This window comes from Entelurus aequoreus, linkage group LG20, assembly GCF_033978785.1.
Source record: "Entelurus aequoreus isolate RoL-2023_Sb linkage group LG20, RoL_Eaeq_v1.1, whole genome shotgun sequence".
Taxonomy (NCBI): Eukaryota; Metazoa; Chordata; class Actinopteri; order Syngnathiformes; family Syngnathidae; genus Entelurus; species Entelurus aequoreus.
The window spans coordinates 21,449,056-21,468,649 of NC_084750.1; the positions used below are offsets into that span (position 1 = coordinate 21,449,056).

Consider the following 19,594-nt stretch of genomic DNA (forward strand, 5'->3'; position numbering starts at 1 on the left):
TCTTAGGGTACATTAAACATATGTTTCTTATTCCAAGTTTGTCCTTACATAAAATAGTGAGCATACAAGACAAACAAAGACTCCTAACTTAGTCTGCTGACATATGCAGTAACATATTGTGTCATTTATCTACCTATTATTTTGTCAACATTATTAAGGACAAGTGGTAGAAAATGAATTATTAATATACTTGTTCATTTACTGTTAATATCTGCTTACTTTCTCTTTCAACATGTTCTATCTACACTTCTGTTAAAATGTAATAATCACTTATTCTTCTCTTGTTTGATACTTTACATTAGTTTTGGATGATACCACAAATTTAGGTATCGATCCGATACCAAGTAGTTACAGGATCATACATTGGTCATATTCAAAGTCCTCATGTGTCCAGGGACGTGTTTCCAAAAAATATCAATGTAATCATAGTAGCATCACCTAGATATGCTCCTGTACTTGGTATCATTACAGTGGATGTCGGGTGCAGATCCACCAATGGCGTTTGTTTACATTGTGACGCCGGTGAGCTACGGTGTGTAGTGAAGCATGTTTAGCTATTCCTCGTCCTGCAGGGATGATACTTGTAAGAAACTCACTTGATTTGTCTTCCTGAGGGCGTTTCAGTGTTATAACTTCACCTTTATCGTTAGTTTTTAAGCCAAAATGCGTCCGTTCTCCCTTTTCTGTCTACACACTGTGTCTGCTTGTAAGTACTATGTGATTGTGCGCTGCCGAATATGCTCCTCTGCTCGTCAAACCAGCAATGTCACGACGTGACGACGACAGAGGGGGCTAGGAGCGGGGCACCAGTACTTTTTAGAGGCGGTATAGTACCGAATATGATTAATGAGTATCGCAGTAAGCTGTACAACCCTAGACAGCACTTATTATTACAAAACAACAAAATATAATGTTTTTCTTATTCTTTTGGTCATCGTTACAAAAAAGTAGAGGTTCCCACTCTGGAACCAGTTGTCTAAAAACATCACTTTGGATACTTTACGATTTGATTCGGTGTGTCTCTTTAATAATCGGATTGATTGATTGATTGAAAGTTGTATTAGTAGATTGCACAGTACAGTACATATTCCGTACAATTGACCACTAAATGGTAACACCCCAATAAGTTTTTCAATTTGTTTAAGTTAATCAATTCATGGTACAAATATAGACTATCAGCATAATGCAGTCATCACACAAGATAATCATCAGAGTATATACATTGAATTATTTACATTATTTACAATCAATCGTGGATTGTATATTATCACGGTTAAACAGTATCGCAATCCTTTCGTATGTCTTCCATGTACAAAAATTTTTACAAAGAATGTTGGAGTCTGAATTATTATTACATATTTAAATCTATCGTGTTTACATTGTAAGGCTCCTTCCTTGGCTGTGGATGTTACATAATGCCTCATTTCCCATGCGTCTGCGCACAGCATAGATATACGTAGAAGACTAGACATGTGACCACTGTAGCATCCTGCTAAGCGAATTAGCGACTCATTTTGGTGCCTTGTATAACCACGGAATGCCCAGAAACTAGGGGTGTAACAGTACGTGTATTTGAATTGATTCGTTTCGGTACGGGGGTTCCGGTTCGGTTCGGAGGTGTACCGAACGAGTTTCCACACAGACATATTAAGTAGCGTAACGCACGTTGTGTAAAACAATGCACAACACACGGCATGCTAGCAGCTAACGGGCTAGGATAGACTGACCATACGTCCTCTTTTCACCGGACATGTCCTCTTTTGCGGAGCTGTCCTGGCGGATTTTCTTAAATGCCTCAAATGTCCGGCATTTTGAGTTAGAGTTGCGTGTATTTTCAATGTACGTTCAGGGTTAAGAAGGGGTTAAAAACAAAACAAATTGTGCACGCAGCAGCATTGGTGAGGGAGGGGCAGAGAGAGCGAGAGAGAGAGTTATGATAAACGCGCATGTGTCGCCAGGCTCTGCTTTTTATCCATAGATTTATCACATTTAATTTTTTATTATCTATAGTAGGGGTGTCAAAAGTGTGTACATAAGCTGTGGGCCATTTGTGGCCCACAGCTAATGTTTTAAAGGCCCACGGCACATTCTAAAAATACTATTAAAATAAACAAAAACATAACAAAAGTTAAATAAAAAAGCTTAAAGGTTTAATGTAATTTAGAAAAAGTTGCAATGTTGACTAATAAAACAAAGCTGTTTTTTGTTTTCTTTCAAACTGTCATTGCTCAAAACATAATATTGAATCAAAATCAATGTTATTATGAATTATTGACCTATCCAAGGTTCCGATTACTTCACATCAAATATTCCACTAAGAAAAATATTTTTGGTGGAAGATTTTGCAAATTTGGTAAATAAATAATCCCAAAATGTATATTTTGTTGTTTTCTTACTGTACCGAAAATGAACCAAACCGTGACCTCTAAACCGAGGTACGTACCGAACCGACATTTTTGTGTACCCTACCAGAAACGTTTCCAGTCGTCGTAAGCCCACAGCTGGAAGAGGCATGACGTAGATCTACTCATTCATACGTGTTGTCGCACTGTGTGGTATCATTGAATATCATCTTTTCAATTGTTCATCTACTTGCTCATTTCCTCTTCTTGGTTGGTTACTTTCTGCGGTTCCTGTTGAAGTGTACAAAGCACTTTTTCTTTTGTTGTTTCGCGACTTCACGTTCGGTTAGCATGGTTCCTCATCTCCTCTTGCCTGTGTTTTTGCTTCGTCTGTTTCCGCACTATTTTAACATTTTACAACCGTCTATTAATGCACTTAAATACCGACTCTTCTCCCAAGCTTTGAACCCTGCAGTTTATACAAAGTTGCGGCTAATCCTTGGATTTTTCTTCGCTAACAACAATGTTATGTGTACAACAAACGTTGTGTTATTGTTTGTGCCACGGCGCCATCTTTTGGACCAGAACGCTCACTGCGGGTTTAAAGTGTACAGTATTTCCTTCCGTTTCATGTCTTGAGCCGGTTGTATAAGTGCCGTTCTGTCTACAAGGCAATAGTGTTTATACTGGTATGGATTCTTCATTTATTACTCCAAGCAACGATTGTAGGTTTTACATTAAACTTATTAAACCGTTTCATAATTGATAGGAGTGTTTTCATGCATATTTTTACGTGGCATCGTGAAGCCGGCGTCACCAACGCGTTTAAGAGTGTCTGTGTTAGTATTATTAACTTACAATTACATTATTTTCGTATTGTTTGAGTTTTGTAAATTCACCGAAACGTCACCATGGAGTTATTGAGTCTGTTTAGCTGACTGGACGATGACTTCTGTTTTGTTTGATCAGCCGTTTTACTGCCGTGTGACAAGTTTGGAAATAATTAAGGTTTGTAAATAAACATTAACGAAATCTTTCTGGTTAAATATCTCGTTTCACAACGTATATATCTGCTGCTTACAGTCCTCTGCGGCTGATATATGGAAAAATATATTTTCTTCTAATATTCAGTAGGCGTGGCTTAAATATGGGAAATACGAAAGTATGATCATCGATATTTGGACGTTTGCCCATTGATTTAAGAACTGTCATTGTCCTAGTCGGGTAAGAATCGATCACCTCCAGGGAACCCAGAATGCGGTTGCCATCCGTGACATACAGCAGCTTTAAATACGCTTTTTATGTAGAACTCAGGTCCACCCTGGAAGATGACCCACATCTCATATTTATTTGTGTTTAAAAGCAACCTCTCTAGATAATAAAATAAGGTTAGAAGGGTTTTAGAAAGTAAAAAAAAAAATGATTTGCTAAATATACAACTGTGACATATTCTGAACACATGTGTTCCATGCCCTCTGGCAGCCAGCGTCCCTTGCAGTGGACATTTATGTTTTACATACAGTCGTGGTCAAAAGTTGTAAAGAACATAATGTCATGGCTGTCTTGAGTTTCCAATCATTTCTACCACAGAACTTTCCTCCTGAAGGTCTTATCTTTGTCCATGTGATGTCAGATGAAACAAAAATTGAGCTGTTTGGCCACAATACCCAGCAATATGTTTGGAGGAGAAAAGGAACACTATGCCTACCGTCAAGCATGGTGGTGGTAGTATTATGCTCTGGGCCTGTTTGGCTGCCAATGGAACTGGTGATTTACAGAGAGTAAATGGGACAATGAAAAAGGAGGATTACCTCCAAATTCTTCAGGACAACCTAAAATCATCAGCCCGGAGGTTGGGTCTTGGGCGCAGTTGGGTGTTCCAACAGGACAATGACCCCAAACACACGTTAAAAGTGGTAAAGGAATGGCTAAATCAGGCTAGAATGAAGGTTTTAGAATGGCCTTCCCAAAATCCTGACTTAACCTCTTAAGGCCCAAGCTGTTTGTTGACATGCTTTTTTTTTTCTTCTCTTTGCTATTTGGGCTTTATGGACCCTAATTAGGATAAAAACTAAAAATCATCTTTTTATATGATGTACTTAGTCCATAGGTACACAAACGTGTACTTCATGTGTAGTGACATGCTAATTTTTATTTTCACTTTTTGTTTTTCAAATTCCATTGTATGTTATACTCTTCTCACACCACCAGATGGCAGTATAAGTGTCCACACAAGCGGCCATAAGACCCCAATTCAGTAGTGTACACAATTTTGTAAATAAGAGCTAAAAGGTGCTGTCCACGCATGTGGCCACTAAGGCCTTTAGAGGTTAAATGTGTCGACAGTGCTGAAGAAACAAGTCCATGGCAGAAAACCAACAAATTTAGCACCAATTTTGTCAAGAGAAATGGTCAAATATTCAACCAGAAGCTTGTGGATGACTACTGTCATTGCAGTGAAACTTGCCAAAAGACATGTACCGTATTTTTCCGATTATAAATCGCAGTTTTTTGCATAGTTTGGCCGGGGGTGCGATTTATACTCTGGAGCGATTTATGTGTGAAATTATTAACACATTACCGTAAAATATCAAATAATATTATTTATCTCATTCACGTAAGAGTTTGGTAAAGGTATAGCATGTTCTATATGTTATAGTTATTTGAATGACTCTTACCATAATATGTTACGTTAACATACCAGGCACGTTCTCAGTTGGTTATTTATGCCTCATATAACGTACACTTATTCAGCCTGTTGTTCACTATTCTTTATTTATTTTGAATTGCCTTTCAAATGTCTATTCTTGGTGTTGGATTTTATCTAATAAATTTCCCCAAAAAATGTGACTTATACTCTAGAGGTAAGGCCTGGGCAATTATTTTGACTCGGGGGCCACATTTAGAGAAACATTTTGTCTGAGGGCCGGTATATCTATTTTTAGGAACACTAATACAAAACCTCACAATAATGTCTGATTGAATGCTAAAAACGTTATGACAGACCGCCTTAAAAAACATAATGGAATTTTACATTTTCCTATGAATGATAAAACACTGAATATTGACAAAATATGAACGTCACACCCCCTTTCGATCGACATATTTTACAATCAAGTGAAACGCAACAAACAGTGAAATATGAACGCGAAGGGTACAAAATAATCTGACATATCTGATATATGACTAAGCTTTAGAACTTTGTTGTGAAAATCTCCTTCCGCGTCTGTGGAAACGCTCCCCGCCCACACTGCTCGGTGCCTCGTCTGAGCTGCTGTGACGTAGATGACCATAGTAACTAATTAGATTACCATAGTAACTAATTAGATTACCATAGTAACTGGTATATCATCCCAAAGCGCAGATTCCAACCATTGAAATACTTTGTATAGTTGAAGACTTACGGTCATTAGAAAACATCACTCCACATCATAATGGCAGCTACACTTTACATCTTAAAGATCAAAAACTATTTTTTGGGAATGTCCGGCGGGCCAGATTGAAAAGCTCAACGGGCCTTAATTTGCCCAGGTCTGCTCTAGTGCGACTTATATATGTTTTTTTCCTTCTTTACTATGCATTTTCGGCCGGTGCGACTTATACTACGTAGCGACTTATAACCCGAAAAATACGGTAAGCAAATATTAACATTGCTGTATGTATACTTTTGACCCAGCAGATTTGCTCACATTTTCAGTAGACCCATAATAAATTCATAAAAGAACCAAACTTCATGAATGTTTTTTGTGACCAACAAGTATGTGCTCCAATCACTCTATCACAATAAAATAAGAGTTATAGAAATGATTGGAAACTCAAGACAGCCATGACATGATGTTCTTTACAACTTTTGATGGCTCACTTGCAGAAAACGCCGGTTCTCCAGAAGGCATGAAACAAAACAAGCAATGGAGGATGTGAGCACACAGTATCTGTGTATTCTTGAACATTTTAGCTCTGTACTGTAAACATGACAGTGTGAATACAGTGTTTTCTTTTCCTTTCTTGCAATTATAATGATGTCATGTCTTTCCGTTACTGTATCATGCTCATCAAATGGGGATGTTGTTGCACTTTTTTTTTTCTTCCCCCCCACCCCAACATTTCTCTGTGTACAGTAATCTGACCCCCTCGGAATCATTACTGAATGACAACGTTTCAGCAGGGTATTATTTGATAGTATTTTACAAAGAAGACACTTTTTGGTTTAAATAATGTATTGAAATGTGTATTTTTTTTTTTTGCTCGTCTCTCTTAGTAATGTCAAAACAAAGATACCGACCAAGTACAAAAAACGGACGAATGAAATTGTTCGTTTTGAATATGTCAGTAGGTCCTCATGGCTAACAACGAATAAGCAATTTTAATATTTCTCACACACACACACACACGCACAACGTATAGTAAAATGCACCCACATGCATTCACACGCACAACAACAGACCTTGGCGGGATCTGGTTGCCACAATGAATGAAAAACGTAATATATTCCCTCTCTCTTCCCGGTAAATGTTTAATACTGTAAATATGTACTTGAAAATGCTGAATCTATTTTTATAATTTGTTTGAAAAATAATGTGTTGGATATAATATCTGCTCACTGTGTAAGGGGTTTGTTTGGATTTAGGGCCACGGCCGAAAAAAATGGTGTTTGGAATATGAAAGTGAAACAACAAAAAAAAATGTCTTTTTGTTAGTTTTTGATGATTTTTACCCATTAGAGGAAATTCTGATGGTTGTTATAATTATAAAATGTGTTATTAAAAAATCTCCAATATAAGCAAACGTATCATTCATCATGTCTTTTTTTTCATATTGAAGGGTCTTACAATTGTTTCTGTGGCTGTCTAACACGATTAATCACAGTTGGTTCATAGTTAATTCAAAATTAAACACGATTAATTGCATATATATATTTTTTATCAATAATAAGTGTACCCTAGATCAGTGGTCCCCCCCCCCCCCCCAAAAAAAGTTTGTTTTAATTAAATGTTTGTTAAACATTATGCTTTTTCAAACTGTTAAATACAAAATTGACATAAACACGCTTAAATGACAATAAAAAAAATTAAAAAAAACCTGCATTGTGTTGGTGTCTTGCCAGATTTTGTATTTTGTAGGAATCTCCAATATAAGCAAACGTATCATTCATCATGTCTTTTTTAAAAAATATATTTAAGGGTCATCACGATTAATCACAGTTTGTCCATAGTTAACTCAAAATTAAACGCGATTAATTGCATATATATATATTTTTTGTCAATAAGTGTACCCTAGACAGATAATTTTCAAGTTTTTATTACCATGATTGGACAAATAGTTTGTTTTAATTAAATGTTTGTTAAACATTATGCTTTTTTAAACTGTTAAATACAAAAAGGACATAAATATGCTTAAATGACAATAAAAAAAATAACCTGCATTTTGTTGGTGTCTTGCCAGATTTTGTATTTTGTAGGAATCTCCAATATAAGCAAACGTATCATTCATCATGTCTTTTTTTTAAATATATTTAAGGGTCATACAATTGTTTCTGTGGCTGTCAAACCATTAAAATATTTAATCACGATTAATCACAGTTTGTCCATAGTTAACTCAAAATTAAACGCGACTAATTGCATATATATATATTTTTTGTCAATAATAAGTGTACCCTAGACAGATCATTTCAAGTTTTTATTACTATGATTGGGCAAATAGTTTGTTTTAATTAAATGTTTGTTAAACATTATGCTTTTTTTAAACTGTTCAATACAAAAAGGACATAAACACGCTTAAATGACCAAAAAAAAAAAAAAAAAGACCTGCATTGTGTTGGTGTCTTGCCAAATTTTGTAGGAATCTCCAATATAAGCAAACGTATCATTCATCATGTCTTTTTTTTAATATATTTAAGGGTCATACAATTGTTTCTGTGGCTGTCAAACAATTAAAATATTTAATCACGATTAATCACAGTTTGTCCATAGTTAACTCAAAATTAAACGCGACTAATTGCATATATATATATATTTTTTGTCAATAATAAGTGTACCCTAGACAGATCATTTCAAGTTTTTATTACTATGATTGGGCAAATAGTTTGTTTTAATTAAATGTTTGTTAAACATTATGCTTTTTTAAACTGTTCAATACAAAAAGGACATAAACACGCTTAAATGACAAAAAAAAAAAAAAAAAAGACCTGCATTGTGTTGGTGTCTTGCCAAATTTTGTAGGAATCTCCAATATAAGCAAACGTATCATTCATCATGTCTTTTTTTTAATATATTTAAGGGTCATACAATTGTTTCTGTGGCTGTCAAACAATTAAAATATTTAATCACGATTAATCACAGTTTGTCCATAGTTAACTCAAAATTAAACGCGATTAATTGCATATATATATATATATTTTTTGTCAATAAGTGTACCCTAGACAGATAATTTTCAAGTTTTTATTACCATGATTGGACAAATAGTTTGTTTTAATTAAATGTTTGTTAAACATTATGCTTTTTTTAAACTGTTCAATACAAAAAGGACATAAACACGCTTAAATGACAATAAAAAAAAAAAAAAAGACCTGCATTGTGTTGGTGTCTTGCCAAATTTTGTATTTTGTAGGAATCTCCAATATAAGCAAACGTATCATTCATCATGTCTTTTTTTTAAATATATTTAAGGGTCATACAATTGTTTCTGTGGCTGTCAAACGATTAAAATATTTAACCACGATTAATCACAGTTTGTCCATAGTTAACTCAAAATTAAACGCGATTAATTGCATATATTTTTTTTTTTTGTCAATAATAAGTGTACCCTCCACAGATAATTTTCAAGTTTTTATTACCATGATTGGACAAATAGTTTGTTTTAATTAAATGTTTGTTAAACATTATGCTTTTTTAAACTGTCCAATACAAAAAGGACATAAACACGCTTAAATGACAATAAAAAAAATAACCTGCATTTTGTTGGTGTCTTGCCAGATTTTGTATTTTGTAGGAATCTCCAATATAAGCAAACGTATCATTCATCATGTCTTTTTTTAAAATATATTTAAGGGTCATACAATTGTTTCTGTGGCTGTCAAACCATTAAAATATTTAATCACGATTAATCACAGTTTGTCCATAGTTAACTCAAAATTAAACGCGACTAATTGCATATATATATATTTTTTGTCAATAATAAGTGTACCCTAGACAGATCATTTCAAGTTTTTATTACTATGATTGGGCAAATAGTTTGTTTTAATTAAATGTTTGTTAAACATTATGCTTTTTTTAAACTGTTCAATACAAAAAGGACATAAACACGCTTAAATGACAAAAAAAAAAAAAAAAGACCTGCATTGTGTTGGTGTCTTGCCAAATTTTGTAGGAATCTCCAATATAAGCAAACGTATCATTCATCATGTCTTTTTTTTAATAAATTTAAGGGTCATACAATTGTTTCTGTGGCTGTCAAACAATTAAAATATTTAATCACGATTAATCACAGTTTGTCCATAGTTAACTCAAAATTAAACGCGATTAATTGCATATATATATATATATTTTTTTTGTCAATAAGTGTACCCTAGACAGATAATTTTCAAGTTTTTATTACCATGATTGGACAAATAGTTTGTTTTAATTAAATTTTTATTAAACATTATGCTTTTTTTAAACTGTTCAATACAAAAAGGACATAAACACGCTTAAATGACAATAAAAAATAAAAAAAAAGACCTGCATTGTGTTGGTGTCTTGCCAAATTTTGTATTTTGTAGGAATCTCCAATATAAGCAAACGTATCATTCATCATGTCTTTTTTTTAATATATTTAAGGGTCATACAATTGTTTCTGTGGCTGTCAAACGATTAAAATATTTAACCATGATTAATCACAGTTTGTCCATAGTTAACTCAAAATTAAACGCGATTAATTGCATATATATTTTTTTTTTGTCAATAATAAGTGTACCCTACACAGATAATTTTCAAGTTTTTATTACCATGATTGGACAAATAGTTTGTTTTAATTAAATGTTTGTTAAACATTATGCTTTTTTAAACTGTTCAATACTAAAAGGACATAAACATGCTTAAATGACAATAAAAAAAATAACCTGCATTTTGTTGGTGTCTTGCCAGATTTTGTAGGAATCTCCAATATAAGCAAACGTATCATTCATCATGTCTTTTTTTTAATATATTTAAGGGTCATACAATTGTTTCTGTGGCTGTCAAACGATTAAAATATTTAATCATGATTAATCACAGTTTGTCCATAGTTAACTCAAAATGAAACGCGATTAATTGCATATATATATATTTTTTGTCAATAATAAGTGTACCCTAGACAGATAATTTTCAAGTTTTTATTACCATGATTGGACAAATAGTTTGTTTTAATTAAATGTTTGTTAAACATTATGCTTTTTTAAACTGTCCAATACAAAAAGGACATAAACATGCTTAAATGACAATAAAAAAAATAACCTGCATTTTGTTGGTGTCTTGCCAGATTTTGTATTTTGTAGGAATCTCCAATATAAGCAAACGTATCATTCATCATGTCTTTTTTTTATATTTAAGGGTCATACAATTGTTTCTGTGGCTGTCAAACGATTAAAATATTTAATCATGATTAATCACAGTATGTTCATAGTTAACTCAAAATTAAACACGATTAATTGCATATATATATATATACATATATATATGTATATATATATATATATATACATATATATATATATATATATATATATATATATATATATATACATATATATATATATATATATATATATATATATATATATTTTTTTTTTTTTTTTTTTTTTTTTTTTTTTGTCAATAATAAGTGTACCCTAGACAGATCATTTTCAAGTTTTTATTACAATGATTGGACAAATAGTTTGTTTTAATTAAATGTTTGTTAAACATTATTCTTTTTTATACTGTTCAATACAAAAAGGACATAAACACGCTTATATGACAATTATAAAAAAAAGACCTTCATTGTGTTGGTGTCTTGCCAGATTTTGTATTTTGTAGGAATACAGAATTTGTATTCCTGCTGTAGGAGCACTTGCATTCAGAGGAGGAGCTACACCATGTTTTGATGTTTCACACATTATTAACACAAAAATGTGGATTGTAACGGTCATTGTTTGATTGTGTAATGTAATCTGTGATATTTCTACCTGAATAAATTCTTCTGATATTCTGTACATGACATGTCGTTAGGCCTGGGCCGATACCAAATTTTGCTTAACGATATATTGACCAACAAATTATTGCCAATAAACGATATTGCCAGGATTTTTATGAGACCAAATTAACCATTAATTTAATGATAAAAATGCATGTATGTCCTTACAAATGCAATAAACATGATTTTTCGTGTATTTTAACATTGTAATTAAAATGATAACGTTAATTCTCCAAGTTAAATAAAACAATAAAATGTACTTTGTCTTTTATCAAAATGTTGGACTTGAATAAAAATTACAACTAAAAGCAATAAAATATCTTAAGGAGGAGATTGGGTTTTGGGGGGGCTCATTTATACATAACCATAACAATAAGTAATATAGCTAAATTAAGTATTGACAAAGTTGCACTTCCATATTGAACATGTAGGCAGAGGTAGAGTTGTACATTACTTAATTGACAACCAAGTTTGGGCCTTTTTAAACAAAAGTGCAGAGTAACAATATAAACACTACAGTTGAAACATATGTATTAACAGGTCGTATACAAAACAAAATTAAGTTTGGCAGATTCCGAGTGAGGAAAGACATGACAACATGACGGCACTTTTAGAAAATGCTAGTTTTATAACCGTATTAAATGGCAGCATGTCTTTGGCAAAGTATGTCTGTGAACGCACACTATTTTGTTTACACTGACCCCGTCACCGGGCTTCTTCTTGGTTGTAGTTCAAGTGGGCGTTGTTGCACTCGCGCACATTCCACTAACTGGCTTCTCGGTCTTGATAGGCTCATCCTGTTCCAAAGGTTTAAACTGAAATATTCCCACACTGGTGCGGTGCAGTTTGGGTTTTGTGATCATTTTGTCCATGTTAGCTGCTACATGCGACTACAAAGGCGGACACGCGAAACTTTTCAGGACATTTTGCAGAAGCAGATCCCAAATACAGATCAGCAGGTACCAGAAGGTAAGAAAAGTTGTTTTTGCATAATATTGCGAAACAAAACGCCAGATAATATGTCTTACCTTATACACCAGTGTTTCCCACACATTCATTTATTTGTGGCGGCCCGCCACGAAAGAATTACGTCCGCCACAAATAAAATATAAAAAAATTTGAAAAAAATTAAAAATTAAAACAAAGAAACAAAAACATTTTTTTTTTTGTCCTCTCCAGCTTCTCAGGCAAATCATATAGTTGATGTAGATGCCCATATCGGCTATTCAGATTTACTTTACAAAAGAGAAGTGTAGGATACTTCTCTTGTTGCCTTAATTGTATTTGACTTTATTAAATGTATTTATATTAGAAACACAACATGTGTATATAACAAAGGGTGCAAAGTCTGCAGGCAGTAGGAAACACATGGTTAAGTGTAGGGAGTAAAACTGATGGCAGGCTAAAGTTCAAGATTTTTGGAGCTCTTTGTTCAGTGGATGAGATGTTTGATGAAGCTCTGTGTCTATCTACCACCACTACTGTTTTCTGTTTATTTGTTACTGACTGTGGCAGGACACCTCTGCCTCTGTTTAACTATATGTTGCTGGTAAATAATATGGTTGTAGTAGTAGGCTAAAGTTAAATTATTTAGTATGCACTAATTAAAGGGGCAGAGCTTTATGAAACATTTTAGCTTTTATATTTTATAAGATATATTTTTTGTAAGAACCACAATTAATAAATATATTTCAGTGAATAACTTATTGTTCAAATCTGTATATAAATATGTACATAAAGTGTTGTAATTATATTGTAAAATGGATGGATGGATGGACGTTTAAAACAAAACTGTTATTATTAATTAGTAAGTAGACATTTTTTGAGCCTTTTTAGAGAAAATCATATCATTGTAGTAAATTATGCAAATTACTCGATGATGTCATGGTGACCACGCCCATAGCCACGCCCCCACCGCCACAGGTATCTTGGCAGTTTATGGGAAACACTGTACACACACCATAATAATACTGGTATGTTGAAGCACATCAAGCGGTGTGGCTTCATAGCTTACCAAAGTCCTACTAAAACATTTTGATAGATTTTTGAGCGCCTTGTGTAATGTTCTATATTTTCAACGGAACGTATAAAATGTTGGTGTTGTTTACTTGAGTCATATTGCCATCGTAGTGCAGTCTACACGTATCTCTTATGTTTAACTGCCATCTACTGGTCACACTTATCATTACACCATGTACCAAATAAAATAGCTTCGAAGTCGATAAGCCAAACCAGAATTATTCCATACATTAGGTGCACCGGGTTATAAGACGCACTGTCGAGTTTTGAGAGGAAAAAAAAAAAGATTTTAAGTGCGCCTTATAGTCCGGAAAATACAGTAGTTGTCTTGTCGGGAGAACGACTTGCTGTGGCTTTGGATATGGTATTTCCATATCGTAACATTTTCCTTGTGCATTTCTGCTGGCTATTTTCAAGCTTGTGGTTGAACACTAATTGAACGCCATTACATTTTCCCACGCTACGGATAAGACCGAGGATCAAAAAGGAGTCAGGATGCATTAATCGCGTTAACTTTGACAGCTCTAGTAAACATACTTTCAATTTTTATCTCATGCACTATGAACTCCCTGTGCATAACTCATAAGCATATGCTTTTTTTTTTTTTTACAATGTGTATGTGTGTACGTACAGCGGGGAATAAATATACATACAAATTACCTGGGGGCCGCTGGAGGCAGAGTCTGGGTGAGGAGGCACCTCAAGTATTCACGTCTCAACCAAGTGACGAACTTGTCAACAAATATCACTGAAAGTTGTCACGAGTCTCAGCGATTGTAGACCTTAGGGGATGTAAAAGAAAAACAAAATCAATATTTTTGTGGTGCAACTGAGATTCCCAAGAGATGGTCCTCTTCATTTGAGCAAGCAGTCGCCTGAAGATAACTCACAATGAGCTTGGCAGCAGATTGGAAACAGAACACTAACAAAGAACACTATAAGCAACAGATAGATGTACTGTATTACTAACGGACGACAATAAACTACTACAGGCAAGTGATTTGAACTTAATGAAAAAGACTGGAAATAAGCCGGGGGTCTGGGGGCCTGTCCAGAGTGGGGGGACAGGGGGTACAAGGAGGGCAACCCTCCCAAAGCTCCTGTTTTTCAGCAAATGAACATGCAAAAATTTGCAAAAAAAAAGCATAATTTAAAGATATTTTAGTATTTAAAGGCCTACTGAAATGAAATGTTCTTATTTAAACGGGGATAGCAGGTCCATTCTATGTGTCATACTTGATCATTTCGGGATATTGCCATATTTTTGCTGAAAGGATTTAGTAGAGAACATCGACGATAAAGTTCGCAACTTTTGGTCGCTGATAAAAAAGCCTTGCCTGTACCGGAAGTAGCGTGACGTCACAGGTTGAAGAGCTCCTCACATCTGCATATTGTTTACAATCATGGCCACCAGCAGCGAGAGCGATTCGGACCGAAAGAGCGACGATTACCCCATTAATTTGAGCGAGGATGAAAGATTTGTGGATGAGGAAAGTGAGAGTGAAGGATTAGAGGGCAGTGGAAGCGATTCAGATAGGGAAGATGCTGTGAGAGGCGGGTGGGACCTGATATTCAGCTGGGAATGACTAAAACAGTAAATAAACACAAGACATATATATACTCTATTAGCCACAACACAACCAGGCTTATATTTAATATGCCACAAATTAATCCGCATAACAAACACCTCCCTCCTCCCGTCCATATAACCCGCCAATACAACTCAAACACCCCCACAACACACTCAATCCCACAGCCCAAAGTACCGTTCACCTCCGTAAAGTTCATACAGCACATATATTTCCCCAAAGTTACGTGCACATAGCGGCACGCACGTACAGGCAAGCGATCAAATGTTTGGAAGCCAAAGCTGCATACTCACGGTAGCGCGTCTGCTATCCAACTCAAAGTCCTCCTGGTTGTGTTGCTGCAGCCGGCCGCTAATACACCGCTTCCCACCTACAGCTTTCTTCTTTGCTGTCTTCATTGTTCATTAAACAAATTGCAAAAGATTCACCAACACAGATGTCCAGAATACTGTGGAATTTTGCGATGAAAACAGACGACTTAATAGCTGGCCACAATGCTGTCCCAATATGTCCGCTACAATCCGTGACGTCACGCGCAAACGTCATCATACCGAGACGTTTTCAGCAGAATATTTCGCGGGAAATTTAAAATTGCACTTTACTAATCCAACCCGGCCGTATTGGCATGTGTTGCAATGTTAAGATTTCATCATTGATATATAAACTATCAGACTGCGTGGTCGGTAGTAGTGGCTTTCAGTAGGCCTTTAAAGATTGAAAAATGATCAACAGAGTTTACATAAAAACATGTTATGATCCGTTGCCCGGATCATGTTTTCGTCTGTTAGTTTTGACTACCTCAGTTCTGTTTTCTGCATCCCTGGGTTTGTGTTTCAGTTACCATGGGCTGCCTCTGATTAGTGTCCGGGATGCTCACCTGCTGCCAGGCACTAATCAGAGAGCTATTTATTCACGTTGCTCGCCACACACTGTGTGGCTTCTTAGTTTGAATCACGCAACGGTTAACAAGGGTTAGTTTGATTCCTGTTTTGTATGCTAGCTTCCACGCTAGGCTCTTCTTTTTCATGCATGATTTATGAAAATAAATCATTTCCTACTTGCACGCTGTGTCCGGAGTCCGTCCGCATCCTGGGAGAACGGCCTACGCATAAACATGCGACCCGATCGTTACAATACATACCCCATTCATCCAAATAAATGACTACGTCTGTTTCAGTCACTATGTCATTTAGTCACTACAGTAAATACAACTTGTGTTCACATCCACAGGAACCACATGGGTTAGCCTACTCTATACAGTATTTACAACCTTACTAGTGTTCACTTCACAGCCACAGATTCATCGAGTTATTTACATTATTTACACATTACTTTGGTTCATAGACACTTGTGTCCCCGAGGGACTGCTTCTCATATGCTAGTACACCCCATAATAATGCAAACTATTGCTAAAATTAAGGGTAATTCTACTGAGCCTCAGCCTTATTATACTTTTTCATATGTTGAACATGTAAATGTGAAGCTGAAAGTTACAAGACTTCACGGGGGAAAGCTGTTATTTAGTTGTTCCCTAGAAGGAAAGACAGTTCAATAAAAAGATTCTGTCACTGCCCGGGCGCATGCCGATGCGCACTCATATGTGCGCTCTAATGAGCGCACTTCCAGGCGTGTGTCAGTCCTGCTGCAGCCGGCAGCTGCAATCAATCACCAGCAATCAGCCCACCTGTGGTTGATCAGAGGTCCTGCCTTCCTAAGCCGGTGCAGACCTGCGTTCCGGGCCAGAACGTAATCAATCAATCAATCAATCAATGTTTATTTATATAGCCCTAAATCACAAGTGTCTCAAAGGGCTGTACAAGCCACAACGACATCCTCGGAACGTGGCTTACTGTTTCCGTACAGTAAGCCACGTCTAGCTCTATGTAACCTTGCTCTCTTTCTCTCTGTGTGTTCCCCACCATCTCGTTTAATCGGTCTCGTGTCTTCCTTGTCGTCCTTCCTGCAGTCTGCCTTCGTTCCTCGTGACGAGCTGTGCGTCTCGTCTTCATTGTTGTTCCCCTCTGGATTCCGGACTGCTTCCCTCGATCCTCAACCTCCCGCTTGGACACGGATCTTTGACGCCTCTCTGTAGCCCCCCCTGACTTCCTGCTTCTCACGGATCTATGAGCCTTCCCTGCCCCTTTTGGACTTGCCTCTCGCTCAACATTACGGTAACACTCAACAGCTAATCTCCATACATAGTCTTACACACACACACTCTTGGATTTTTGTCACACTCCATTCTCTAGTTTGTTTATTATTATTGGTTGTTATTATATGTATATATTGAATATATATTATAAATCACAAAGCTAAACTACGCCCCCTTGTTGTCTGTGCCGTCTACTCCCCCGTGGTACGTAACAGATTCCTCCAGAGACATAGTCGCTTAATTTCACATCAGTTTGATTGTGATTTTAATTCAATATGAACCTATTCCTTCATGGATCTAGCTTAGTTACAATGACTTATTTATTAAAAAATGCTAATTTTCCTTCTCTGACTTTGGCTACTTGTTTTTTCAGACCGGACGGGATCACGTATCCTTGAGTAATCTATCCTTTCTCTCCAATTAAAAGTGTGCTGTCTCGATTTTCACATTCTGGCGCAAAGAACCGATGTCCTTCGGAGGAAACACAACCGTCTCCCGTTAAATCTACCTGGGCTGCTGGCGCTTGGATGTGTTACAAGGCTAATGCCTTTAATCCGTTTGCTCCCAAATTCCACTTTTCCAAGGCTACTTCTTCAAGTTCACGGGTGTCTTTTCTCACAGTGTGTTCTGCATTAACATGTGAACTCACCGCTTCCCTCTCTCCGGGACCCAGGTTATATTACTTACTGCTTGATTATGCAACACCCACACTTCCACTAAGCGTATGGGAAATTATTGCAAATGCAAATTCGCGTTGTGTTGGACTGCTGTGGGCGACAGTGTGGGCGTGAGTGTGCTCGTACATGCTTTCATGCCTGCTCACACAGGTCACTGTGTGTGTAATATTGTAGGCATGCGCACATCTTGTGTGTTTTGACAGGGGATTTGAAGAAAAAAATTGTTCTTTTTTTTAACTTATTTATCTCGCACAGCGGCAGCAGCGGCAGCAATCCATATTTTCTATATTGCAAGTCTTATTGGCATTGCGGATTGGAGTTTGAGAGATAATGAGTTTCATCTCCAAGCTATCGCTGGCTGCAGCTTTCTGCATCTTCCAAGCAATCAAACATTCCCGCCTGCAGACCCGAGAACTTGCAAGTGCAGGAACACCGCATCTGGATGGTTCATTACTAAAACAATGCCAGATTTGTAGCCTGTAGATGCAATATTATTTAGAAAAAGGAAATAAATCAGGGTTTAGTTTGACAGAGACACAAAAAGTTTAAAATCATTTTTTAAATGGTGGTTAATTGGTTCCAGACCAGTATGTGAAAAATTAACTTCCATGAAGTGCGAAAAAAACCTGTTTACGACCTTCTAAGTAGGTTTTTATAACATTATTACAGCCTTCTATACACTAAATAACACCCCAATAGTCACCTTTACGTTAATTTTACCCAATATAGACACTAATATGTGAAAATACTGCAACTGTGTTCGATGATTATAATAATGATTTACTGTAAAATACAGAAAGTACCATAGATGTGTTGATTTAAGTTTATTCAAATTTAATTGAAGTACTTTATTTATCCATTAGGAACTTCAGCGTCCGTTAAGAGCGATTAGAAAAAAGGCACAACAACAAAACCATGTACACAAAACCATTATATATATATAAATATACATATGCACGACCCTGAACGGGACAAGCGGTAGAAAGTGGATGGATGGACATACATAAATAAATATACATATATGCACATTTATACACATACAGTATAGGCCAAAAGTTTGGACACACCTTCTCATTCAATGGGTTTTTTTTATTTTCATGACTATTTACATTGTAGATTGTCACTGAAGGCATCAAAACTATGAATGAACACATGTGGAGTTATGTACTTAACAACAAAAGGTGAAATAACTGAAAACACGTTTCATATTCTACTTTCTTCAAAATAGCCACCCGTTGCTCTGATTACTGCTTTGCACACTCTTGGCATTCTCTCCATGAGCTTGAAGAGGTAGTCACCTGAAATGGTTTTCACTTCACAGGTGTCATAGTTTTGATGCCTTCAGTGACAATCTACAATGTAAATAGTCATGAAAATAAACAAAACGCATTGAAATGAGGTGTGTCCAAACTTTTGGTCTGTACTGTATATAAATACATATATACATGCATACACAAATACATATATACATACATAAAAACATATACATACTTAAATACACATTTACAGAAATATACAAACATATATATATATATATATATATATATATATATACATATGCACATAGATAAATAAATACACATATATGCAGATTTATACACATACACATACAGTACAGGCCAAAAGTTT

General features: G+C 35.6%; 1 long non-coding RNA gene across 5 annotated transcripts in view; it reads right to left on the reverse strand.

Annotated features, from left to right (window-relative positions):
* The window catches only part of LOC133636023 (uncharacterized), a 163,257-nt gene that overhangs the window by 22,739 nt on the left and 120,924 nt on the right, over window positions 1-19,594 (reverse strand). For all 5 annotated transcript variants that reach the window (XR_009822158.1, XR_009822155.1, XR_009822156.1 and 2 more), the window contains one exon: window positions 14,208-14,329. This is a non-coding gene — a long non-coding RNA (uncharacterized LOC133636023). The remainder of the gene's footprint in view (window positions 1-14,207; window positions 14,330-19,594) is intronic.